General features: G+C 41.7%; 1 protein-coding gene and 1 long non-coding RNA gene across 2 annotated transcripts in view; one reads left to right on the top strand and one right to left on the bottom strand.

The window, feature by feature from the left end:
• zmp:0000001236 (mastermind-like protein 2) overlaps window positions 1–27,721 on the bottom strand; it is a 215,507-nt gene that overhangs the window by 103,558 nt on the left and 84,228 nt on the right.
• LOC117508665 lies at window positions 246–25,740 on the top strand. The gene is made up of 3 exons (XR_004560161.1): window positions 246–316; window positions 6,281–6,282; window positions 25,714–25,740. It is a non-coding gene; the product is annotated as an uncharacterized LOC117508665 (long non-coding RNA).

The following is a 27,721-nucleotide window of genomic DNA, read 5'->3' as shown; positions in this document are numbered from 1 at the left end:
AAGGAGCATTCAACATGAAAAACCAATCCAGGATTAAACACCATCAAACCCCACACAGGCGTATGAGGAACCAGGGGCACATGGCAGGTCAGATCAGGTGTAGGAGCATGAGGTGGTCCTGGGTGTTACAGCATCCACCACACTATGGATCCGCCTTGGGTCCCTGGATAGAAACCACCCAGGGTTAAGAACCAGTCCATCTTCACCTCTCAAAAGTAAACATCTCTCTCTCACAGTCAGGTGATATGTGGGCATCTGCTTGGCCTTCTCTAGCTGGTGGGATCCTCAACACTCAGGCAACTGCTTGCTGGATTATGTCCAGAGGAATGCACCATATGGACAAAATGTTTTAGCTGACGTTTCCTCACAATGCAAACAATGTTCCGAGACTCCAGAATTAAACCATTTGACATATACAGACGATGGCATGAGTTATATAAATTTGGCCTGCGGTAGAGATTTAGACTCCACCGACTAATCGTGATAACGCTTACGGATGCAAGCACAGAGACCATGGAGCAGGAGGAGCGGATTAAAAAAAAGGTGCACACAAGAAACTACAATCGACTAAAACGTTTTTTTCCTCCCAAAATGAAACGTGCTGTATTTCTTTACAAATTCCATCCTGAAGTGAAGCACAGCAGCTAAATGCTTTTGACAAAAACTACAGATTTTGTTTATTCCTATTTATGTCCAGAGATCAAGGATCCACCATGTAGACTTTATTATGTCAAAAGTTTAAGGATCCAGTGACCAATTTCATATTTATTTACTTTAAGACTCAATAAAATGTTTAATTTCAATTTAATCGGCTTAGAAAGTGCCAAATCACAACAAAATCTAAATATACTAAAACAAATACTGCACAATTGTGATATGTGTACAATTGTGATGTATTGTTTTAGTATATTTAGTCATGGACATGATGAATATTGTTACCTGCTGGACTGTTTCTAATTTTGATTGGTATCAATGGAAACTGTCTTCTGTGAACTGTCTGTATCTCAATATATTATTATTAAGAAAATATGCAGTCATATTTTTATTGATTTTATCAACTGAAAAAAATCATATATAGATTCAGGTATAATTGAAAGATTTTGGCAATAAATTTGATCCTGTTTACAGTCAATTTTTGTTATAGTTTTTTTTTAGGACATCATATTTATACGAGGTCTATTAGAAAAGTATCCTACCTTATTATTTTTTTCAAAAACCATATGGATTTGATTTATATGTTTTTACGTCAGCCAAGCATGCGTGAGTTTTTCCACGCCTGTCGGTTGCGTCATTCGCCTGTGAGCAGGCTTTGAGTGAGGAGTGGTCCAGCTCCCTCGTCAGATTTTCATTGTCAGGAAATGGCGGAATGATTTGGGCTTTTTTTCCATCAGAATCTTTTCAGAAACTGTTAGAGACAAGCAGCTGGAAACCATTCGAAAAATTTATCTCGCTTTCGGTGAAAATTTTACGGGCTTCACAGAGAATAAGGACTGTTACTACAGCTTTAAGGACGCCCCACAATGGCGCATGGCGCGCCGCGCTCCGAGCTGCCATCGAGAGGCAGAAAACACCACATCATTTCTAAACGGATGGCTGTGTGGAGCTGGGACCGTCGTGAGCAATTTCTCTGGTATCACAAGAGCTGGACATCAGCCATTTCCCGGCAGATTTCACTTTTAACAAGAGATTTTGTCATGGAAAGCCGTGCGGAGGCTTCGCGCGTCAGGACCAATTCACGTGTCAGGACCGATTCGCTGATCGAGCAAGACAAAGGAACACCTCTGTTTCGGAGTGCCAGGGGACAAGCTGGGACATGCCCAGCTCTCCACAATTTCTCTTATACTCACTGGGCTGGTCTCGCTCGATCAGCGAATCGGGCATGGAAAAACTCACGCATGCGCACGAAGGTTCAAGCTTGGCTGACGTAAAAACTTATGAATCAAAGCCATATGGTTTTTGAAAAAAATAATAAGGTAGGATACTTTTCTAATAGACCTCGTACAAATAAGAAGTGTTCACTATGGTCAACAAAGTATAATAAATATATTAAAAGAAGTGTGACAATGTATGCTGCACACAAATAAAAGAATGAAGATTACTGAATAACAAGACACGTACGATTTTTATTTTATCATTGGGCAAAAATGCATCTGTCAGATTTTCACTCTGGATCCAGCCCTGATATATGGTTAATTTTATTTTTAACAGATGCATCAGGACTCATACAACTTAACGAGTTAAAAGTAATGATTCCTAATCTGGTATATAATTTATTTAAGATTTAAGTGTTGATTGGAGTGCGATAAAGAATGCAGAACACATTTCAGTACAAATCACAGTTTCAAGGTGGTAGCACGGTTCAAATGATGAAACAGTCTTGTCAGGTTTCCTATGAAACAAAGGACTTGCACAAAATTAAAGTGAAGAATTCCATTTGAGCACTCAAGGGTTTGGGGGTGTGGCCTGTGGGACCAGAGGTGGGTATAGTCGGCGACTGGTTGGGGGGATTCTTCTCCAACCCATGGCTGGGGGGTGGGAGGCTAGGAGGTGCCAGGTTACAAGCTGAGGACCCTTGGGAGTATGTTTGGGGGATCTCCAGCTTGGGTCATTGAGTACACTGAAGCATTTTCCTTGGCTGTGGCCCAGGGGGGTAGTGTGCTATGGGGCTGTCTGGGTACCCTCCTGGGTGGACTAAGGTAGTGCATACCTGGCTACAGTGACTGGATTGAACGCTCCCTTCAGCACCAACATGGGGACCTTGGCCCCAGGGAGGGGGGAGGTGGCTGTGCACGCACGGGGGGAATAGCCTGATTGGCCACCCCGTGGAGTGCTGGACTGTGGGTGAAGTGTTTGATGCTGTGATTCGATTAGATTACATTAGATTACATTAGATTAGATAGAATTTTATTGATCTCTTGGGAAGACTCCCTCAGGGAAATTGACGTTCCAGCAGCATTGTATAGCAGCACACAGGGTCAGAAGCACACAAAAGTATCAAAAGTGAAAAGTGAAAGTAAAAAAAAAAAAACAATCAGTTTGCAAATATAAATATAAATGCACAAATATAAATATCAGACATATTGATCAATACTGGTTTGCTGGCTACCACTGTTCCTCTCCTTCCCATCCTCTGTCTTACTGTTACTCCTCCTCCCCCTAACTGAGGAGGAGTAAGTTGTGGTCCGTGTCCTGCTTTTCAGATTTATGGGGCTGCTTTGCTCAAATGTCTGTGGAGTTTAGGTGAACTCACTCAGTGGGTGGATTATCTGTAGTCCTTATAGTCTTTATATTATATTACTAATGACAATATATTCTAGAAGCTGACTAAAAGCCTGGCTTGGCTTCCAGTAATTAAGTTAGGCTGAGACTTTTTTCATGGTAACACATCATTTGAATGAATAATCTTAAAAAATATAATGCTAAAGCCAAGAATTCTGACTGACCTAGTGTACATAATATTTCATGTTATCACTAGCAGAATCCATTGAGCTTATTTCCATGCCATGTCCAACTGCGGAGAGTCCCAGAACTGTTTCTGCTTGATTCTCAGCCTGCTGTTGCGGCAGTAAGATCCTGGGAACAAATACAGTGTCAGTGTGTTGCTCATACGTCTGTGTTTGTGAGGACCGATTTGCATTTTACTCTTCTGAAGTGAGTTCATTTTTGCCCAGTGAGGACATTTTATGTTGGTTCTCCCTTTTCCAAGGGCCTTCAAGTGGCTGTTTGAGGGTTAGGAGTTGGTTTTAGGTTTAGAATTAGGTGTCAGATTGGGGTAGGGTGAGTTGGGGTTTTATGTCAGCGGGTGTCCTCATGAGGGTGGAAAGCGTATGTGTGTGTAGGAGGGGTTGGGCAAATTCTGTCAAGGCATCACTGCAGCACCAGCTAGGACATGTAAATGTAGACGTACCTCAGGTCACCAACATCACAGTGACAAGCTGTCACATCATATCACCCATAGCCATGTGGCTCACAGAGCTCCTGACACTGCTGTCACCTCTCATTTACATGTCAATGTTAACCATAGAGACATTTACTGAGGACCAAAGGGCCCCTGGACTCAGGAGCAATACTACACAGCTCACACTGCTGTGTATTGAAGGTCTCCCGTCAACACACGATTTACAGTGGGACGATACATCTGTGATGAAATTCACAAAATGAAAAATCATTTCCAAGTTTCACTGTCACATCCTGAACTTACACGTTGACTGCAGGCTTCTTCTGTATTACGCCTGCAATCTTCAGTGGGAAAGTATGGCGCAACTAGGGTTGGGTATCGAGAACCGGTTCTTTTCGGGTATTGTTAAGAAATGATTCGATGCAACGATATCAAAAGCCTTTTTGCTTAATGATTCCCTTATCGGCCCTTCAGAGCAGCCGTTGTTTTTGGGGGTGTTTGTCGGGAAAATGATAATTTCTCTACATTGATTACAGACCGTGCAGCGGGTCTGTAATCAACCGTTTCTGCAGCGTGACTCCACTTTGAAGCGTGAACAATGAAGCAATGCTTCGATCCGCTGGCTCGTTGGTTCTTTGATTCGCTGCTCTTCAGAAGCGGTAAGTCTGCTTCTTAACCCCTCTCGAAGCCATTAAAATATGTCAACACGTTTGTGTGGATTAAAGTCACTAACTGGGACTCTTGTTTTGTTGTAGTCAAGAAATAGAATCGTCCTCCGTTCCGTTGGCACAGCTCCAAACGCTGCGCGGCTCTCTGCTGAGATAGAGTCCGGTCGGAATTAATAACTTCAAAACAAATTGCCGCTTTAAATAAAATGACACCTCTTTACAAACGCTGCAATACAGACAAGAAACTACAATCGACTAAAATGTTTTTTTCCCTCCCAAAAAGAGACGTGTTGCGTTCTTTATGAATTACATCCTGACGTGCATCCTGAATTACATCCTGACATATATCTGAGCTCAGATATATGGAAAGACATTCATGCCAATAATGTCTGCTAAGGAAATGCTTTTGGCAAAAACTAGATTTTATTTCTGTTTATGTCCAGAGATCAAGGATCCACCATGTAGAGTTTATTTATGTCCAGAGTTTAAGGATCCAGAGACCAATTTCATATTTATTTATGAGGTCTATTAGACAATAAACCGACCCTTTTATTTTTTTTTAACTATATGGATTTGAATGACATGCGATTCCACCAATCATGCTTGAACCCTCGTGCGCATGCGTGAGTTTTTTCACGCGTGTCGGTGACGTCATTTCCCTGTAGGCAGGCCTTGAGTGAGATGTGGTCCCGCCCTCTCGGCTGAATTCCTTTGTTTCACACGCTGCTCCAGACAGCGCGCGTTGCTTTATCAAACTTTTTTCTGGACCTGTGAGGAATATCCGAGTGGATACTATTTGAGAAATTAAGCTGGTTTTCGGTGAAAAGTTTAACAGCTGATGAGAGATTATGGGGTGTTTCTGTCGGTGTAAGGACTTCCCACAGAGCGGGATGTCCTGCAGCGCTTCCAGGTGCCGTCGTCGGCCTGTTTCGACCTGAAAACATCCTAATTTAAGGCTTAATTCACCCAGGACGTCGTGAGAGAACAGAGAAGATTCAGAAGAGGCCGGCATGAGGACTTTATGCGGACATTCCACTGTTTAAGGACATTTTGTAATGAAAGACGTGCGCGCAAATTCTGTGTGCGCCGCGACAGGAAAAACACCTCCGTGTTGAAAACCATTTGTAAAATTCAGGCGGCTTTTGATGGTTTTCAACAAGTGAGTAACTGAGAAATTGTTTAACAGCTTGGGCATGTTCCAACTTGCCCATTAAGGTTTCCAACGGAGGTGTTTTTCCTGTCACGACCCCCCGCGGTCGGGTCCAGCCCGACATGCGACTCTGCCCGCACGTTCTTTCATTACAAAATGTCCGTTAACAATGGAATGTCCGAATAAACTCCTCATGCCGACTTCTTCTGAAAGTTCTCTGTTCTCTGACGACTTACTGGGTCAACAGAGCCTGAAATGTGGAAGTTTTCAACTTGAAACGGCAAGGCGCTGCTACCTCGAAGCACAGATCACCGTCAGGCGCCGTGGGCCGTCCTTACGGCGACACTACCAGACCAAAATCTCTCATCAGCCGTTAAAATTTTTACCGAAAACCAGCTGAATTTATCGAATGGTGTCCACTCAGTTGTGCCTTACAGTTTTCAAAAAATCTTGATCAAACAAAGCAGCAGTCTCTGAGCCATTCTTAAACAATGAGAAAAACGATGAGAGGGTGGGCGACTCCTCACTCAAAGACTGCCCACAGGCGAATGACATAACCGACAGGCGTGAAAAAACTCTCGCATGCTCACGAGGGTTCAAGCATGTCTGATGTAATCACACGTGATTCAAATCCATATGGTTTTTGAAAAAAATAATAAGGTCGGATACTTTTCTAATAGACCTCGTACTTTAAGACTCAATAAAAATGTTGTTGACATAGAAAACCTGTAAAACCTACTTTTAGTACACAAAAAATTCACAGAAGGTATCGATAAGGGAATCAATAAGGAATTAGATCAATAAGCGGAATCGATAATGATATCGATATCGATAAAATCTTATCAATACCCATCCCGAGGCGTAACACACTCACACTACAAAAACGTACAGTTCTACGCAAACGTTTACATACACCTTGGCTAAATACGTCCAAACTCAGTTTTCCCATCTGTGCAAATTCAGTTTTATTAAATGCTATGCATGTTCAGCCATTAGACCTTACCATGAGATTTGTGTGTTTACGTATTATTTTGTTGTTTTGTTTTCTTTGCTATTTGTTTTGGTATTAAGTAATTACTTTACTTAAATGGTTACATTTTTAGTTTGATATACTTTTAGTCTGTTATTTGTCTAAATGTGCATGTCCAACTGGGTTGAACCGGTTTTACCACTTAAAACAAAGAGATTCAAGTTACAATATAAATCATAAGTCCCTTTATCGTGCGGGTTATGGGCAGGACCTCCCTTGAATGTCCGCGGGGACTGATAAGGGAAGGATTTTGCAAAATAAGGTCCGTCTTTGTCACAGCCATGTTGTGCTTTATGAAAACTATTTTAGTCCATTTTTTGAGGTTCTGAACAGATGGATCTCTTGCGAGAGAAACATTCTTCACTGTGACTCTTAATAAATTTAAAGTGCAAAATAATTTGACTTTGTAAGGGAAAGTATTTTTATGTCGATAGCATAAAAATTGGGTTTCTTAATAAGGATGTTTGTCACGACATATACAGATATTTATGGCACAGATATGGCAGTGAAAGGCATTTGTTGGCATTTGAATGAAAGAAATACCATGACAAATTAATGCAGAAATGCAGAATATGAGAATATGTTGTTTGCTAATCAGGCTAATAGCTAATAGCTTAGCATTCTGCCACGGACGAGGAAGAGAAAATTGTTTCTGCTCGTCGTTCATCCTCTGCTCAACGTATAGGTTGTTTGCCATGTTTATTGTATTCATGTTATGTATCACTCAGTATCTTTCCCATTCTAGTTTTGGTTATGAACAATAGTTTTCTTGTTTTCCACCTTTTAGACTAGCCACGTTATTTCTTGTTTGGCCCCTTTTGTTTTGCTCACATTAATTATTGTCTGCCTTAAGCACGTCACATTTTTCCACCGTTAGTTTTCCAGTCACTTAGTTCTCTTGGTTCTATCTGCTTTGTGTTTTCCTTCCCTCACACTCTTGCACCTGTTCCTCATTTGTCCGCCACTCCCTCTTTCCAGAAACTCCTCCTCACATGTGCAGCTTGTTTTCCAATCACTTCCAGTTCTATTTAAGTCCGTGCTTTTAACTGTTCCAATTCAGATATCTCACACCTTCAACTAAAAGAGAGGCTGAGGGATACTGCTCAAGACAGCAAGGCTATTTTTTGATATTAACTGTGCCAAGTTTTCAATGAGTCAGCAGTCTACGTAGAGCAAGATGAATTCCTCTTTAAACAGCAAGATTGCAGAAGATTCTGGAAATTGATGAGTGAATATAAGATGGTGTTTTCTTCTTGGACATACATTAAAAAATGGGGTTGTCTTATATTCAGGATCAAGACTTTTAAATGCCATATTTGCATTTCATGTACATTTCTACCAGTAAGTAGGATCAAATACCCATGTTCCTCTGTACTATTATGCAGCTAGACATGCGTGGAAAGCAGCTCCTTTTGTAGAACCCCCCCCCCCACACACACACACACACACACACATATTTTTGACATGTTTTGAGCAGTAAAATCACACAATGTTGTGCACATCAAGCAAGGTTCTTCAAACTTGAGTTCCTCCTAGTGTGCAGCTCAGCACTGTGCATGGCAGCACCCTGATGTCTGTGTGTGTCCGTGTGTGTGTGTGTGAAGTGCTTTCAGCATCTGCATCAGATAGAAAACTACTGTAGAAATCCATTTATCCTTTTCAAATAGATTACTTCATGAACAGTTTTCAGTTTAAAAAGTGATAGAGGCGATGGGTTTTGGAGGGAAACTGTGGTCTATCTGCTTCCATTCAGTTAGGAATCTGTGTGTGAGGTCACTTTCAAAACCAACTGTATCTTAAGTGCATGGTTCATACACAGTAATTGGTGAATAATATTCATATGTACTTTACCACTGGCCACAAGAGGTGTTAGTCTAATTGGCACACTGTAGCAATCACTACACTTCCAACATTCTGTGTCTTTTGCCTCCTGATTCTGTGCATGTGCACCATGTGTGCAAATTCATGCTTTTGTGAGAAAACCTCTCACTTCTGAGTGCACCCCCTTGATAGCAAAGTGCAATCACAAACTTCTAATTTTTCTTTACCACCCTTGCCTATCAGCTTGCTTAAGGGGTTTGGTAAGGTTAGACGTTACCCTCTGAAGTGTTTTGGGGGGCTTATGTTGTGATTTGGCCCTATGCAAGTAAACTACATTGAATTGGTGCACTTGTGTATGAAAGACAGGACCAGGCGCCACTCTGACTGGTTGGCCCATAAATATGAGTTGAGTTTCTTCAACCCACTTGCCACCTAGGGTCCTGGACTGCACAGAAACTCCATGTTGTGAAAACAACCATGTGTTAGGGGACACCCCCAAATGGAGTCGCACTATATGCAATAGACCACACACTGTAGATTGTCAAGATAGGGTTCCTGTGCACAAATCACCTAAGATGATGAATGGATGTCTTCAGTATTAGGTTTCTCAGGAGAATCCTTGTGTACCACAGAATTGACTTTGTGTCCCATGACCAGTTTTTTGACATGATGGATTCTGAACCACCAACACAGGTTCGGAGACCTGACCGAATGTAACCTATTACAGATTGTAGCTTTGTATTGTACTTGTTTCTGTAAAACAGGGGTTAAACGTGATGCACACTAAGACCTGACCTGAGCTATTTTCAGGTAAACATCATCAGGCTATGATAAAAAATGGTTTAACTTAAGTTCTCATTAGGCCAACACCAAGTGTTGCTATTTAACATTACTGTTTGTTGTGCACAGAAAAATGACAGGACATGTTGTACCTATATACCACAACAGCATGGTGCATTGAATTATTGCATGTGTACTGTCTGCTTAAATGCAAGTGGTGGGAGATAAGAAACCACTTTCCGGCTAGGAAACTGCTGGAAGGCGTGGGAGGGTTACCATTAATCACAACGCTAAAGTCTTCCCGAGAGCCAATATTTCAGGAGATGAAACTACCAGCCAAGTCCTCCACCAGAGGTCACGAGTGAACAAATTCAAGAGAAACCAAGAACAGGGGCATTGTTTGAAACAATAATAGTAACTTTATATGTTTAGCTCATTGCTTTTATATTGAAAAGGTGATGTTTGAATCTAATTTTTAATGTAAAAAAAGCTAATGTTTACAATGTGAGTTCAAAACAATTTGCTGATTACATATCTAAAGGTTTCATGTAATATGCATGTGAATATTTAGTATACAATTAAATATTTAGCTAAATATTTAATATATTTAGAGTATAATTAAATATTTAGATAAAAATATTTAAGTTTTATTGTGAGCAAAATATTTCAATAAATATACAGCTGCAGGCATAAACCCTGTTATGCCACATTCTAATTCAATTACATTTTTTCTGCGAATCTGATTGGTTAATCGTGTAAGATTTCAGAGTAGACCATAAAATAACTGCGTGGACGGTGGCAAAATATTCAACATTTCACATTTGTTGTATTACTCCGCACCCTGACCGCGTTGCTACGCGGGTGTCAATAATGGCACTGTCAGCTGAGAGCTGCAGAAACTAGTGCAGCGACAACGATTCTGAAATGCGTGGATTTAACTGGATTGATTGATGGATTTACCGTGGATTTAACTCAATGCAACCGATAAGATGAAGAAATCTGTGGGTCTGCTCACAGAATTTTCAGTTTGGCATGAAGACGCTGTTGAGACTGTAAGCTTTTATGAGCCAACCACACCCTTTCACAACAATTCGCCGACCGAATTACTTACAGAAAAATAAACCGTGCAAATGATGGAACTGCATTAGAATGGGAATAATCCTGTTGTGTCTGATGATTTGCAGATGTTCATGCTGGCTTCCGGTTGCAAATTGCCACCAATGACGTGGCTGAAATCTTCAACAGAACAAAAGCGACAAGCAAAACCCACCATACTTGTAACCAGTAACAATATACGGTCACAAATTGAGTTTTACTGGAGACGTATAATGCTGAACTTGTCAACAAAACAAAAGAGACAAACAAAACCCATCATATTTGTAACCAGTAACAATATACGAATGCAAATTGAGTTTTACTGGAGATGTATAATGTATAGGCTCTCAGTTGTCCATGTGGTTTCCATAGTAGAGAAGCTAGAATCTTCGACTGGACTGGGTTGCTTGATGCGAGGACGTTTCGCTTCAAATCGCAGAAGCTTCCTCAGCTAAAATTTTTGCTCTGGTAGTCTGACTTCTGTCTTGACTCTTGTAGAGAAGAAAATACAGAAGCCAACAAAAGCTGGGGTTTTTTAAACCTAACCAGACCCCTCCTACCGAGAGGCCGACTGCTATAGGCTAGTGACTAAACAATAGCTCTAATTAGCACCTATTGTGCTCTAGTTAGCACCCTCCTAATGACAGGGCAGCTGTCCCTCCTAATGATGGGACAGAAGCCTCTCCTGATGGCTCCCTTGACGATTCTCCTGATGACATGAATGACTCATTACCATGCACAAAAGACTGAAACTGCTTTGACCTGAGTACCCCATTGTAAACAGGGGACAAAGCGTGTCTCAGACCCCCTCCCCGGTTAAGGCTAGGTTTCAACTGTTTCACAAAGAATGCTTCCTTGACACCTCTCTCAAACCATTTCTTCTCTCTGGCTAAGATTTTAACTTCCTTGTCCTCAAACATGTGGTTAGTGTCTTTCAGGTGAGGTGAAGATGAACTGCAGACTGAGGTCCATTTGCACCCTCTCTGCGGTGCTGGTATAGCCTTTTGTGTAAAGGTTGCTTAGTCTCACCTATGTAGTGTTCATTACAGTTTTCCTGACATCTCATAGAATACATTACATTGCTCTGTTTGTAACTAGGGATCCTGTCCTTAGGGTGAACTAATTTCTGTCTCAAGGTGTTAACCGGTTTAAAGTAAACTGGGATTTTGTGCTGTCTGAAGATCCTCTGTAGTTTAATAATTCAAAGCATCTTAAAGAAAAATATCTTGAGTTTTCATTTCTCTTCTTGATATGATGGATGATTTTTTTTTTCTGTGCTTGGCAAGAAAATTGGGCACTGGTTGGTGCATCATCACAGCCACTGTGCTGCTCTGAACAAACAGTGCTGGAATGTGCTAAATGCGCCCACATTGATTCAGCCTGCACATGGCTCACAATGTCCCAACGTATCACTGCATATCTCCAGGCAGAAGAACTCTTCTTGATGTCGTAAATTACTTTTATCTGTGCGTGGTGATAAAGCTGGATGTTGAGTTACATTCCACCATCTGCAAGCATCATTTCAGCCCATGATTGGTGCATCTCAGCTGTTTCACATACAAGTAAAGACTCACCACCATCGTTCATTTGTGATCTCTCTGAGTGACACTCCTGAAAGTACATATTCATCAGTGCTCAATTTAATATTCAGGGAAATCCCGAAGTAAATATATAATTACATGATAACAGAGACAACAGTGTTGGTGTGTGTGTGTGTCAGTCAGCCATCGGTGATGGATGATGAAATCATCAAGCTGTCCAACCCGAGATGAGAAATGAGAATGTGCTTTGCTTAATTCATATGCCAAAAACCACACGTGATTAATTTGATGAATAAACACAATCCCTTTGTGCCATGTGCCTTCCTCTGCGCTCAGTCCATGCACTGTGTAAATAGCAAAGTAGAGTTGAACACACCCCAAACACACTTGTGATGGGTGCTGTTTATTACTTATTATCCAGATAGGGCCCTGAGTGGACTCGTCAAACAAATGTGGTGCAGAAATAACACCAAACAAAAGATCCCGAAATCAGATCTCCAGGCAGAGCAAATAAACTCTCCAACTCATTCCTTGCTAAACACGACTAACGTTTTCCTGACATGTTTGTACCCTCAACAGGCCGCTGCCATACAGGCACAAGTACCTTTTTTTGCCTGTGACGGTCAAACACAAGGCCTGCCTCCGGTCATGCCACAGGAAACAGCCCATAAGCACAGAACAAGTTCCTTTCCTGTTTTCAAAGACCATTCCTATGGTATGTGGAGCCATTTCCTGCTTGCTTGGCTCATTTCACCAGCTCAAACATCTGGCTGCTCTTCAGCACGCAGCTGCAGCGCGCCGAGTGCCAGCAATGCCACTGATGAGTTGAGCAACACAGTTGTGAGTTGTTCCACTCATGACTATGGCTACTTTAAAACGAAAGCCAAGATCAGGCTTCGGTCATCGTCTGCATTATTCAGCATCTACAGCAGCATTCAGTGAAAAGAGCTTTAATCGCAGCATATTTAGTACCTGTTTACCTGCTGTTTATGTCCAAATTAGCACTCAGTCTATCTGGGTTATGGATTCTTTGATGCTTTCTTTCCGACACACTGACTGTAGCTCCAAACAAGGAAACAGTATTTGTCAATATGTGCTGTGATTGCAGCAAAGTGCTCTTTAGCAGCATGGCTACGGCGATTTCCCAGTGAAACAAGGATCCATTTTATCTCCCGTGGGAAACCTGGGCTGAGTGGTTAATGCTGCGCTAATGCTGCCTCACTCAGCCAGGTCTTGATAAGCCTCATGCTTTTAGAGAGGGGAAACACATTTAGCGCTTTAAAGCGCTTCATCGGACACGGTTGGAAAAGAAAAAAAAAATCCACCGGTTGCAAAGAGCGTACTTGTTGAGTTTTTGTTTCTTTCAGCTTTCGTTTGAAATCACGCACACACATAGTGAAGCAGACAATGGAATATTTACAGAGGAATCTTTCAAATGGTGAAACAAAGACCAAATTTGGCACAAATACTCCTTAGACATTGCTCTTTCGAAAAAAAAAAAAAACCTGATTGGCCACTTGAATTTTGAATAGGCAGCCAGGTAGGAGTCATTGAAGAATTACACAGGGGTCAAAATTAAAAGATGCCCCAGTCATATTGAAAACTATACCACATTATTTGTCTGATCACAAATATTCCAAAAAGGTATAGTTTGGACTATCTGTGACTGAATATTATGGAGTTATGGGGTAAAAACAGCAAAAATGGTGACAAAGGTCAATTTCCATTTGTACAGGGGTCAAAAGTTAAAGTTGTGCCAATTTTGGTTAAAAAACAAGTGGTGCAAAATATTGATTGTGCTAATAGGATTAATAGATTGAATAGTTTTCACAGTGTTGAGTGCTTCTCCACAGTAAAGGTCAAACAAGATCAACTTCCATTGGATTTTATGACATGTGACATATGTAACATGATAACTAAGCATGACACATGGTGCAAACTATTCCTTTTTAAAACCCTATTAACTCAACTAATAATTTGCATCACTTTTTACCAAAATTGGAGGAACTTTAACTTTTGACCCCTGTACAAACTGAAACTGACCTTTGTCACCATTTTTGCTGTTTTTACCCCATAACTCCAGAACATTCAGTCACAGATTGTCCAAACTATACCTTTTTGGAATATTTGTGATCAGAAAATAATGTGGTGTAGTTTTCAAAATGATTGGAGCATATTTTAATTTTCACCCCTGTGTAATTCTTCAACTGACCCCTACATGGCTGCCTTTTGAAAATTCAAGTGACCAATCATTTTTTTTTTTTTTTTCAAAAGAGTAATGTCTAAGGAGTATGTGTACTAATTTTGGTGCTTATTTCCAGAAAGGAACAATTGTTACAGTTATCTGCTCTACTACATGCATTTGGACATGTAAGCGGTGGCGCTAATCTGCGCCCGTGCCGTGAAACAATCCTCTGCTAGTTCATGTTTGAAAAAGGGACTGCTGCAGCTCGAAAGTTAGGAAAAATAATGAGTGGGAAGCTTTGTTTGACTCCCACTCCTATCAGTTCTGACATTCCAAAAAAGGTCTGTGCAGACGGACGCTGGCAGAGACGGACAGAAAACACTGCACAGCTCCACCGAGGAAACAGGCCGTGTAGGGCCATCACGCCACAGTAAATATGTGACCTCTACAAATTTATCCCCATCTCCACATGTCCCAGAAGGACAAAACAAAACATCACATGATATTAGATATTAATTAGATACCCTAAACCCTGACAATACATAAATAAATAAATCAGATGTCTGTTTTCTTTCTGTGTAGCTGAGGCTCACACAAAATTGAGCAACTTAAGAAAATGCCATTTTGAACTGAGTCTGATTGCTGTAAATATACCGGAATTTATGAAACCCGCGGGAATCATTTGCTCGTGCACTAAACTGCACTGCTGCCTGAGACGACTCTGCACACAGCAACAAATGGCAGCACAAGGTTAAACTAGTTGATTTTAGGCTAAATACCAAGAAGTCATGAAACAATTCAAGTTAATTATGTCATTTGAAATAAAAAAAAAATGTCAGATCTGTGACTAATGCAGAAAATGATGCACATGAAACAGACAGACAGACAGACAGACAAACAAACAAAAAATGTAATGATGTAAATATGATTTAAAATTTGGTGGTGACATGCTTGCTTGTGCTGTTTAATGAAGTTTTATTTTCTCTCTATTACTCATATTTTGATATGGATTAGACCATATAGTGGACAAACACTGTGATGTCAACCATAGATTTTCTGAAGAGCGGGTTTGGAGGTCAAATGGGTTTATTACATCCATTTCGGCGCACCACACACAGTATGAATGTGGTTGAATTGCGCATGAAGCAGGAATTGTATGCAATACATGTAAAACCATAGCTGCTTCCAACGCCTCATACACCTGTTGCTACAACTATTCGCGCACCCCAGTGGCTGAAAGACAAAGAGTGCGCTGTGAGAGTCTATTCGATCCTTCTGGCGGCAGGTGTCAGCCAAATTCCAGGTGACACATACAAACATCTACACTGCTCGCTTGACACTTAGAAAATGTGCAGCCATTCGCATTATTAGCATGAAAACAGTCAGCAGACGATCATTTTTGAGCTGGCGGTGAAATTCGTCTAAGTGCCCCACGACTGTGAAGTTGCCAAGTGCACATGTGGCTTGCCAAAGGTTCGGCTCCCCCCACAACACATGTTGCGTGTTTTTCGTGTGTTCCCTCTGCTCTCCCCGCAACACATGGCGTGCATGTGATTCGCTTCCCCACCCCCCACAGGTGAGGTACCTCTCATCTGATCACAGAGTGACACCTTGGTCTGTGCGCTGAATGGACGGTGGCGTGGCTGGTTGCCAACAGCTGTTGAGACATTCTGGTCCTGGACAGCACAGCTGCAGAACACTTACCATGTTTTGATAGACACGCGCGTGTGTGTGCTTGTATGGAAATACATAAAAACATATATCACTTTTGCGACGGGCTGGAGAAACGGACCGTCAGTTCATGTGGACACGCAGCAGGAGATCTGAATGTCACGTCTCTCTGACAGGACATGCAGGACTATATGATTCAGTCACATATCCGCAGAAATACACCGTAACAAATGCCATTTGGTCAGTTATCACAGCGCATTTTTCTCTATTTTGAAAAAATACATTCATCTGCTTGTTGATTTTAGCCATTTCACTCTCCTGTGACTGTAGTGCAGTGGTAAAGTTTCTGTCTGGTAATCAGAGCTTTTGTAAATTGCAGGTTCGAATCCCATGAGTGACATTTATTTTTTATTATCCAGGGTTATTTAACTGTGGGGTTCTGTATTGCGTCCCCTTTTATTTATTATTTATATCAACCCAGTGATATTCAGTAATTATACAGCTGTTTTTATTTTATTTTCCACCACATCACCAGCACGATGTGATGCAGCTTGTCCCACAGTGCGAGCTGCTACAGCTGCTCGCACTGCGTTTCTGCTTGAAAGACACCGTTCCGTGCATGAACTGTCGTACTGGGATTGTGCACGCCTGCCCATTGGCGCAATCTTTCATGGTGTGCTAATTCGAACTGTTTCGCTGTAATTCAACCAAATCCGCACTATGTGTGAAGGGGCCCTAAGTTAAGCGCCAGCTGGTCAAATTGATGCCGATGCCTCGCTAGACCAAGAACCATCATTTCAGTCTTATCAGAGTTTAAAAGTAGGAAGTTACTAGACATCCAACTTCTCACTGATGCAAGGCAATCTTCTAAAGCAGGGGTGGGCAATGAGGGCCGAGACACTGCAGGTTTTCCTTGCAACCAATCACCTCAGCAGGTGGGTTGCTGATGAGCCTCTCCCTTGAACATAAACACCTGGTTATCAATGAAATCACCTGCTGAGACACCTGAACATTAATGAAATCACTTGCTGAGGTGATTGGTAGCAAGGAAAACCTGCAGTGCTTCGGCCCTTCATGGCACATGATTGCCCACCCCTGTTCTAAAGATTTTATGTGAATGAGATTACTGAGCTGATGATACATACAGTCTGATTACTGATTATATATACATTATTTATACAGTCTATGGTCACCACCGCGCTGTGAGGCTGTGAGACACTCAAACACACCACCCCCCTCCTCCTCTTGCAGAGGAGAGTGCAGACAGGACACAGAGGAAGAGACACAGAAGCCAAACTGCGACTACATTTACTTCATGATATTTTTTGCATTGAAAACTGAGCAACATATTTTTAATATAAATAAATATTTCATGTGAAAGCTGATTTTTTTTTTTTTTTACATGGAATATATACGATTAAATACGTGGTTTTCTGCATTTCCGAGGAGATCTCACACCTCTAAAGATAAGATGACATTCTTGGTCTATTGCCACCATGACCCGGATCAGGATAAGCAGCAGAAAATGATGATGAATAAAATAAAATAAAATAAGCAAATGTCCCTACTGCTGTTAATTGGTTATTATTCAAGAAAGATATTACTGGGACAGTGCATGACTCTGCAAGTGTCTTTTTTATTTGATGAAAATATCTGGTGATAATACAGCTGGTGGAGACCTATTTTGGCACTGATGGGCAACATCCTTGATCCCAGGGGGGAAATCCATTCTGTTAGTTGAGCAGAGGAAACCTGAAGCCAGTAGGAGATGGAAGAAGATACAAATGTTAATAAGAATATGAAAGGACTCACGTAAGCTTATGAAGCTAGTTATCAATCATAGTCATACAGCTCTACTTGAAAGACTGTGAATCTCCGGTCGCAGTCACAGAAGCCAATAAGTTCTTCAGAGACGTCTGGGTGTTTTGGTGGCTTTCCTCACTCATCTCCTCGCATGCTCACTTAGTTCTTAAGAACTGTCTACTCCACACAAATTTAAATTAGCATACCATACTGTTTGTATTTCTTCATAACTGATGTAAATAAAGTCCAAAACATAATCACTGTCTTGAAAATATTCATGTGGTTGACTTTAAAAGTTTATTGTATTTCTCAAACGTTTAGCGTGTACATGGAAATCTTTACTTTTTTAAGTGAAAAGACACTTACTGCTACATTTTTATGTAAAGATAAAACTTACATGGGTTTTCTTCGATGCGGAAGCTCAACAACGACAGATGAGGTGTAGATTTTACCAGTTGCATTGAACGCAACATGGATGAGCTGTTCCTGTGTTTATACAGAGATAAACTGTTACTATTAATACTACGATATACTGCTTTTTATAAAGATGATGACTGTGTTTGGGATTATAAGACTAAGACTACGAATTGTTGTGCTGCAATGCATTATGGGAGTTCAGGGTTTGGGTTTTTTATTATTGTTGTGGTTCATGTTGGTTTAGCAGTGTTGTTAGTGGTATAGATTTGTTGTGTTTTTGTAGTTCAAGTAATGTAGTCAGTTTGGTGAAGAGTTATGTTGTCACCATGAGTGAAATGTGTCCTGCGTTCGATGTCTTCTGCCACCGTACAGTGAAGGTACAGTGAAGAGAGTGCCTGCTTCCTTTGTCAGTGGCCTGACTGTTGCAGGCACACAACAGGCAGTAACTAACTTGCATGATTTTAGGGTTTACAAATGTATTTGATCGTTATGCTTTACTCACTTTACCAGCAAAAAAAAATGTTAGTGGACTGAAAGTTAGCTGCACTAAAGTTAGCAGAAGCTAATTGGTCCACTGATGGTTTTCAAAGTCAACTGAAAACCTAAACTGCTGATGAAAACGTTATCTTTGCTAATTAGCGGTTAGCAGATTAGCGGAACTATGCCCACCACTGGTACTAGTGACTTCATTCATTGATTTTCAATATCTGCTTACTCCAATCAAGGGTCACGGAGGGCTGGAGCCTATCCCCACAGTTATGGGGTGCAAGACTTCATACACCCTGGACAGGAAGCCAGTCTATTGCATATAGACAGACAAACACATTCACCCTTAAGGTTAATCTAAAGTCCACAATAAGCCTTTTCACACTCTCGCTATCTTCCGGGTGTCGTGCACGAGGTCAAAGAGCAAGAGGTGCTAAACTGCAGTCTTGAGGCATCATGACTGACTGTGTGGGCGGCGATGACAGAGACTGTGATTATTTTTCCCGTTGGAGTGTTGATTCGTTGACAGATTTTTGTTTGTTTTTTTGTTTTTTTGTGAAAACGTGGTATTGGTGTCCAATGAAGAAAAACTGAAACTTATGCTGCACACGAACTGAAAATTCAGGTTTTACCTGACTTGAAACACTGCCGACCTAGGCAGCGTCTATTCGTAGACATAGAATCAGCTGATCACTGTTTCACTTTGCAGACCTCTATAAATCTTGTGCACTATGTTTGTATTTCCAAGAGTGTGAAAGAAATTATTCGTAAAGAATAAAATCAAATTAATCATGAATCTGGTTGGTGAATGGCAGCTGAATGGAGTCTCTAGTAAATAATCATGAAGCAACTGCCTGGCCCATATCCCTGCATGTTCTCTGTCATTTATTAGGCAACTTCAATTTATTTTCATTTATATAGCACCAAATCACAAGAGAGTTGCCTCAAGGCCCTTCACACAAGTAAGGTCTGACCTTACTAACCCCCAGACCAACAGTGGTAAGGAAAAACTCCCTCTGAGGAAGAAACCTCAAGCAGACCAGACTCAAAGGGGTGACCCTCTGCTTGGGCCACGCTACCGACACAAATTACAGAACAATTCACAGAAACAAATATACAGGAACTGCTGTTGGTGCACAGGACAGGAGGGTCACCAGCACAAATACCACACCTCTGAATGGAGCTGAACCTTAAACAGAGAGAAAAAACAGAATCACGCATCACAAAGACAAGAAATACTGTATAACTTGTCAGCATTAAACAACAAGAAAAACAGGAAATACTAAGGTGATCGCCGGCCACTAGCTCTAAGCTTTAAGCCCCGTTTACACATAGACGGTAAGAGCTCCCGGAAGCGTCCTGGAAGAGTTTTTGGTCGTCTTAAGGATCAAACGGCGTTGTTAACGCCGGCACTAGGGGGCATGGCTTAGTTCCGGCTTTACCGAGAATCGTCGAAAAAATTATTCAACATGTCGAATAATTCCGGGAGCGCTCCCGGAGAATTCGCGTGACGATGGAGACAACGCGAACAACGGCGTTTGATACTTTTTAATCGCCATTTCATCCTGCCCCTTCCTGTAGTGCTGCAGTTTAGTTTTTGCCGTAACTGGCGGCCGGCGTTGTATCCCTAACCAACGGTGTGTAAAACGGCGATAGAGCCCACATCGGCGTCCTCAATGGCGTTTTAACCGGCGACAGAGGCAGACAAAACGGCGACGCTAGTGGACAGTACGCCATTCTAAACGCCACCTCCCGGTTAAAACGGCGTTCCAAACGGCCGATAGGTCAGTATAAAAACGCTAGCGTGCTGCATGCAGGCCTCTCACTCGCGGCCAGCTCCAGATATTTTTGCAGAAAAGCTCCAGTATGCTTCCTAAAAGAAAAATGGCAGCGGCAAGGACTTAGGCAAGAAGAAGGAAACCAAAAGGTCTGGTTCAGAAGCAGAGGGGAGGCCTGTGGTGGAGACAGAGCAACACGTTGAGGAGGGAGAAAGGAAGGAGAAGAAAAGGCTGAGGATGATCTCCCTCCCCCTGCAGTGACAGAGGCATGTATTGCTGCTGCTTCAGCCTATTATACTCTGGGGGCGGTGCCTATATGCAAAAGATCCTGGAGTAACGCAGGATTTGCCTGGATAAAAACCTGGGTATTAACCAGCGGTACACAGGGCATTTTCGGCGGCAGCAGAACACCGCCGTTCTCACGCGCGTCTTAACCTGCGATTGTAAAGGATAGAACTGGGTATTAACCCCCATTGCCTGACATATGCCGGATGCTACGGCGTCAAAACACCGCTTTATTCGGCGGATTTAGCGGTGTTTTATCCGCGTATTTGCGGATAGTATGGCGGTCATAACGCCGGCGAAATGCTACGCCCCTTTCCACTGCGAAAACAGCTGGAACTACCGCAAACTTCGGTCTAAGTACTACCCGCCGACAAAACCGTCTATGTGTAAACGGGGCTTTACTAAAATGCCCAGAATTTAGATAAAGTTGAGGCCGTGCCTTTTAAAAGATGACGACAGCAAATCATTTACCGACCCGATATCCGAAGTCAAGTCCGGCTGGCTGGATGATAAGAGCGGCATGACTCAATGGCACTGCCGCTCATTTAACCCAGCGCACTGCCGCACAATTGGCCGGGCCAACGCGATCCGCTGGATGCAACGTTGTGCACTGCTGGATGCTCCATTATATAAAATAATTATTTCATAGCGGATCAATCATTTGCTCTCAGTGACTGGCTGATAAAACCATCTCTAATCGCTCCAGAAGCACAGAGGAATTTTCTCCAGCAGCTTTTCTTGTGCGCTTCTTGGGGTGGAGAAAGCGTTTGGGATAATCTCAAAGATAATTATCTATAATAATTATATTGTAATGTCTTGGTGAAACAGTTGCATTTTCACTCCTTCTTAAAAGCATCTGTAAACTTATGCTTATTATGGATTTAGGCAGTTGTTTGACTGACGCTGTCACTGACCGGCCGAGCGTCTGTTTACGTTTTTACACCTCTCGATCTTTGAACCAACCTGGTCTTGCATGCGCATTCCCAGAGTGTGAAAAGGCTTATTCACCAAACATGCATGTCTATGGTAGTGGGAGGAACCGGAACACCTAGAGGGAACCCACACCAAAATGAAGAGAACATGCAAACTGCATACATAAACGGCCAGGCGGGAAGCAATCCCACGACCATCTTACTGTGAGGAAACAGCGCTAACCACTAAGCCACCGTGCCGCCCTGACAGGATCAGGCATACACAAAGGAGAGCAGCTGCAACCCATAAAAACTTAGTACGCTGTTAAATTTGGATGAAGACGAACAAAGTGGGACAAAGCAGTGCTTCTGTTTTAAATATTATCCTGCGTTTGCTCATGCTGGAATAACACAAATAAATTTACCAAGAGCTAGAGCAGACATGACCAAGCAGTAGTTTTTGAAATCTGAAGTATGTCACAAACCTTCATGCAAGTAGTGGATAGACCCTCAAAAGTAAGTGGCTCAGCTAGTCAGAGCTTTTTTTTAAGTATATATTAAACTTGAGTCTAGGCTGAGTTAGGTCTAATGACACACTCCAGTCATTCTTTTTCAAATCAATTCATGTGTGCCTGGTCAAATCACTCCAGGCCCGTGGTCTTGACTGTACACTGTGCAGAGTACAGCATTAAATTTTTAATTTACTTCTTGTGGCCAGACAAATAAACCACAGGTGGTGAGCCACTGTCTCGGCTCACATGGTGGCAACGAGAGTTAGAGGTTGCAGCACAGCTGGTGCATCTGAGCACGTTCCTACATGCAGACAAGTCTTCCATGTGTCAAGACGGCCCCGTGAAGCAATGCTTTAGGACTTTTTACATGTCGCAGCTGGTGGAAGAGTGCTTTAAGGTAATCTGTGTAAGTGGGCGAAGAAAATTTTCCCATGATAGGATTGTTAACATCCAATCTAGGGAGGGATACGATTCATAAGGGCTTCAAAATTAAGAGAATTTTTGCTGATCAAGAATTGTTTGAAACACCATACTCTCCCCTGAGCATTATTGTTCATCTATAAATCATCCACAGCAGATTCACTGTGAAGACTCTGTAATGTAACTTTAGCTAAAGCAAACAGCTAAAGTGGGCTGAGGTCAAAGGGTGGATAAATCCACTTTTGATCTGATCGCTCCAGTAGTCAGCATGTCGAGGATGTCGAGGGAGTGTCAGCAAGTGTAATATGGGATTGATTTGTGAGGACACTCAGAGGAGTTGTCCAACATGGATTGGTGACTATTGCTGCAATAGGGAAAGCAGGCAGTACAGTGCCTTGCGCAAGTATTCACCCCTTGGCCTTTTACAGATTTTAATTTGTTTATGCCATGTTGAATGTAAAAAGGACTTCAGGCTGCTTTATATTAAAATTTCTAAAATTATTCTCCTTAAATTTAATCTGAAAGCAAATCTCTCCAAGTTGATAAAAAGTAAGTCCCTTCGGCTGCTCCCTTGTTTGCACTCAGGGTCGCCACAGCAAATCCAAGGTGGATCTGCATGTTGAATTGGCACAGGTTTTACGCCTGATGCCCTTCCTGACGCAACTCCACATTACATGGAGAAATGTGGCGGGGGTGGGATTTGAACCCGGAACCTTCTGCATTGACACCAAGCGCATTAACCACTTGGCTACCACCCCTGCAAATCTCTCCAAGTTGATAGAAATTAAATAAAAATATCAAAGCCAAGATGATGGCTTGCATAAATGGAATCTTTTGGTATAACGCATCAGTTTTATTGCCACTTTTCCTTCATCAAGTCAGGTGATAGATACATGTACATTTCGAGTCACTGAGTATGTCTTGGACTTAATTTACACCAGTCATTTAAAAAATGCATATAGTATGGTACTCTATGGTAAATCTGCGTGGAGTAGGCAGTTCTCAAAATTTGAGTGGCCATGCAAAAATTAGAATAGTGAGGGAATACAAAAAGAAACACACAACAACTCTGAAAGAAATACAGTCTTCTGTGTGTGTGAATGAGAGATTGTGCACATGATAAATTTATTTACCATAGAGTACCATACTGTTTGTATGTCTAAATAACTGATGTAAATAAAGTCCAGGGCACATTCAATGACTTGGGAATGTACATGTAACCATCCCCTGACTGTCTGAAGTAAACTCGCTGTAAAAGCAATGATTTACTTTTGCTATACTAAACGGTGCCATTACTGATGCAACCTGTCATCTTGGCTTTCTTATTTTTATTTAATGTATGTCAAAATCTGGAGATTTACTCTCAGTTTGAGTTTAAGTAGGGAGGGGTGTTATTTCAAAAAAATTTGAAATCTATAAATGTTTGCATGGAATATGGAAATATACACGGAACAAACCATAGCAGGATAAATTTTTGGTCATCTGGTTCCAAAAATCCATATGGACGGAGCATTTGAAAATTTTAAGTAACACGTGTGTCGTATATGTGTTGTTGATGTAGAAAACCACTCTGTTGCTTATAATTAGTTCATTGTGGCCATGTCATTCTTTACATGTGATGATTATACTCAACTGATGTTCCTGAAATAAAAACTACATAGATTTTGTTTGTTACAATTGATCGTAACATATGAACTGAAATTAGGCCTTTTGTCAATTACTCTTAAAAAACACCAGATAGGCTTATTGTTAGTATAGAAGTTGACTATAAACTTGGGGTCAAGCAACATTTGGAGCCAAATTTCAAGTCTCTAGGTGCAGCGGTTCTCAAGATATGACATTTTTGTTGATATTTTTGGTGATTTTTGAACACGATATCTTCACTGGCTCCGTCCATATGGGTTTTTGGAACCAAATGACCCAAAATTTACCCTGCTATGGTTTATTCCCTGTATATTTCCATATTCCATGCAAACATTTATAGCTTTCCAAATTTTTGAAATAACACCCCTCCCTAGTTTAAGGTGGATAATTGTACAAATTTTAATATAGAGCCTGAATTACTTTTTGCATTCAAAATGGTATTAACAAATTAAAATGTGTAAAAGCCCAAGGGGGTGAATAATTTGCAAGGCACTGTAATTGGTACTGGGGGGCTAGAGGCGCTGCATTGAGAAAATGGCCTCGCTGTCACAAGTAGTACCCAATCTACAGGAATCTACAATATGTATGGAGACGCTGTTTTCCTGTTGTTGGAAACAATATTTGCTTCCACTTGGGAGACAACTATCACCCCAACAGAGGGAAAGAAAGGATGTGTCCCTTTCATTAAAAGGAATGGGCAGGCGCCTCAACTGCAACAACTACAGGTGTTTGTCCTGAGGATAGTCAAGATATTCTCCAAAATATTAGAAAGCAGTCATATCAGCCCTTCTCATGTGACATCACAGATGAGGGGCCATACTGGATTTCATAAATAGAGCAAGAGGGCTCATTGTAAGCTGTCAGCTTCTTCTATTTTGTTGTGGTTCAAGCAACACAGCAGAAACAGCATGGTGTTTTTGGTGGGGGTGCACGTCAATGCCTCATAAAGCCTCTGCAGTGTTTGAGTACCCATAGTTCTTTTCTTTGAATTTCTATCAAACAGAAGCAACAAGGACAAATGCCAATTCAGAATTAAAAACCGGTGATGTTGTCGCCCATCTGTGCTGAAAACAGTTCTTGAGATTGAGCCATCAGTACATGCTAATTTACACCCACATTTCCTCCTATTTGCAGTGAAGAGGCACAGTGTGCCATGTTGACACAACCATACTGTATTTGTTTGTAGTCCACAATGGGCACAGGTGTAATTGTGTGGCATCAATGGAAATAGTCTCAAAGTCTTGACAGGAAACATTTGAGAAACTGGAGCCAAAAGAACAGCTGTCATTGTAATTAATTATCAAAAAATGTGTCTGTCAATTAATTAAGAAGTGCCTTGGACAGCCATTAATTAGTAATCGCAACACTATATGCCACAGGACAGGACATGTTTTGACCTGGCCAGTTCTGGGAGAATGCACCGGTGCCATCCATCACTGCACCAATCACATGATGGACCTGCCCTAGGCCCTGGATGGCAACCACCCAGACAACCTGCACATCCCTTGCATTGAAAGCAACAATTTATCTGCCACAGCCAGGTGAAACATGGGCATCGCCATGGGTTTTTCCAGCCACTGGCTTCCTCAATACTGCATTGGATCATGCACAGACAAAGACGCCACATAGCCAAAATGTCACAGCTGATGTTCCCTTAACATGCAAGTAATACCTCTCATCTGAGTCTCCCTAAGTTACCACTCATTTGATACAAAGTTACTGTAGCAGTACCCAAGGATCCTCTAAAGAGACTTAGTACCAATGACATCCAGTTGTCGCCTTGCATCACTGGTTAGGGTTCAAGTCTCACAACCATTCAGTAAGACAGGAAGCACCATGACCCTAAAGACTTGGACCTTCATTTTCCTGCAAAGCACTGTATGATTGCTGGGTTAGGCTCCAGATCCCCTATGACCCTTAATTGGAATAAGCCAGTACAGAAAATGAATGAGGATATCAGGAATTACCCCATCTAATGGCATCATAGACTCTTCCTAAGAGTCTCTCGACCTCAGAGGTCAAAGACACAGAGAAATGAATGTCACCGCCGAGATAAGTGAATGTCTCTCCAAGCTCAATACCTTTTTCCCATGCAGACACACTTCTGGTGGCTGAGTTCAAGAGGTCACTGAAAGCCTGGATCTTAGTGGCGACCCAGAACAATCTCAAACCCAGACACTCTGACCTGTGCCAAAGGGCTTTACAACAGCTTTCTTTCTTTCTTTCAGATGTATTTTTTTGACAATCTGATCAATTTCTCAACAGGTGACACACTGATCTTAATGAATTCTGTCAGTCATACATGTTCCCTGAAGTGAAATTCATGCAGCTCTGTTACAGTGAAATGTATTCATTCAGACAGCAGTGATCTGACTGAAGTTGCTAAATTGCTTTAAAAAATAAAGGTGCCAAGAATAAACAAAAATGCAATGCTTCCAGGACTGAGCAGTGCCCAGCTAGTTATTTTTTTTCTTGTTTTCAGGAGAATAAACCAGCCAAACGTAATGCAGGGCCAACATTAGCTGTTAAGAAAACTATTGGCTGATGGTTGGCTTCTCTCATCATTCTTCAAATCACCATCTGAGCTGGCATTCACACAACAAAGAATCCTACACATATGCTGAACTGTTTTGTTATCCATTTAAACTACATGATGCTGAACAAATGATGTTTTTTTTATTGTCCATAATTACATGAGCCTTTTTAGAGCAGATCCAGATTAATTTGAACTCTAATGTGAACCATCATGAAAAGAGAGAGCTGTCCTGAAGCACCTTCTCCTGCAGAACTTGTGCTGCAGAGTAGATGGGCAGCAATTTGAGCATTTATTAACATTTGAATTGACCCTGATTTGACACAGAAAAAGTAGGTCAAGATTGGTGACCTGTGAACCCATGCAGGGGTGTTGTGAAAAGCATTTATGTGCCAAATATCTTTGGTCTGGGTTGATTTAGTGTTTTGTAACTGCACTGAAGGCCACAGATGGATGTGCATATTGTATGAGTGAAACTTGGCCCATGAGTTACCACAGTTATTGCCACAAATAATTGCAATAAATGTAATTTTTGTCATTTTAAGAGTATGTTATGCAACCAATAATGCAATTACACTCTTCCAAATGGCAATAAACTTGTTGTGTGGGCCGCTGAAGAGGAGGTACTGCTGGCCTCCACCAGAGGGTGCCCTGCCTGAAGTGCGGGCTTCAGGCACGAGAGGGTGCTGCCGCCTCTTCAGGACAGTCAGACGTGGCAGCTGTCAATCATCATCTCCAACAGCTGTCATTCATCAACCACTCCATAAAGGCGGATGACATCTCCACCTTGCTGCCGAGATATCTTCAAGCCAAGAAGGTAATACCTCAGCCGTGATTGTGCCGTGCGCACATTATTTTCTCCATTCTCTGATATTGTTTCAGAAGTCTACTCGCTGTTGTTGTTCTGTCAGAGTACGGAGTGGTGACAAAGTGAAGGGCGTTCGCTTGTCACACCGAACTACAGAGACAACCGGGGTTTAACTGTCAATAAAATGTGGAGGTGTTCTTTCCCACTTTAAAAGGAGAAGTCTAACTGTTCTGACTGTGTTACTGGGTGTGCACACACCCACCCTTGATTGTTTCTGCTTCCTGC

Source organism: Thalassophryne amazonica, chromosome 4, assembly GCF_902500255.1.
Source record: "Thalassophryne amazonica chromosome 4, fThaAma1.1, whole genome shotgun sequence".
NCBI classification, from domain to species: Eukaryota; Metazoa; Chordata; class Actinopteri; order Batrachoidiformes; family Batrachoididae; genus Thalassophryne; species Thalassophryne amazonica.
This window is presented reverse-complemented; position numbering and strand designations above follow the sequence as displayed.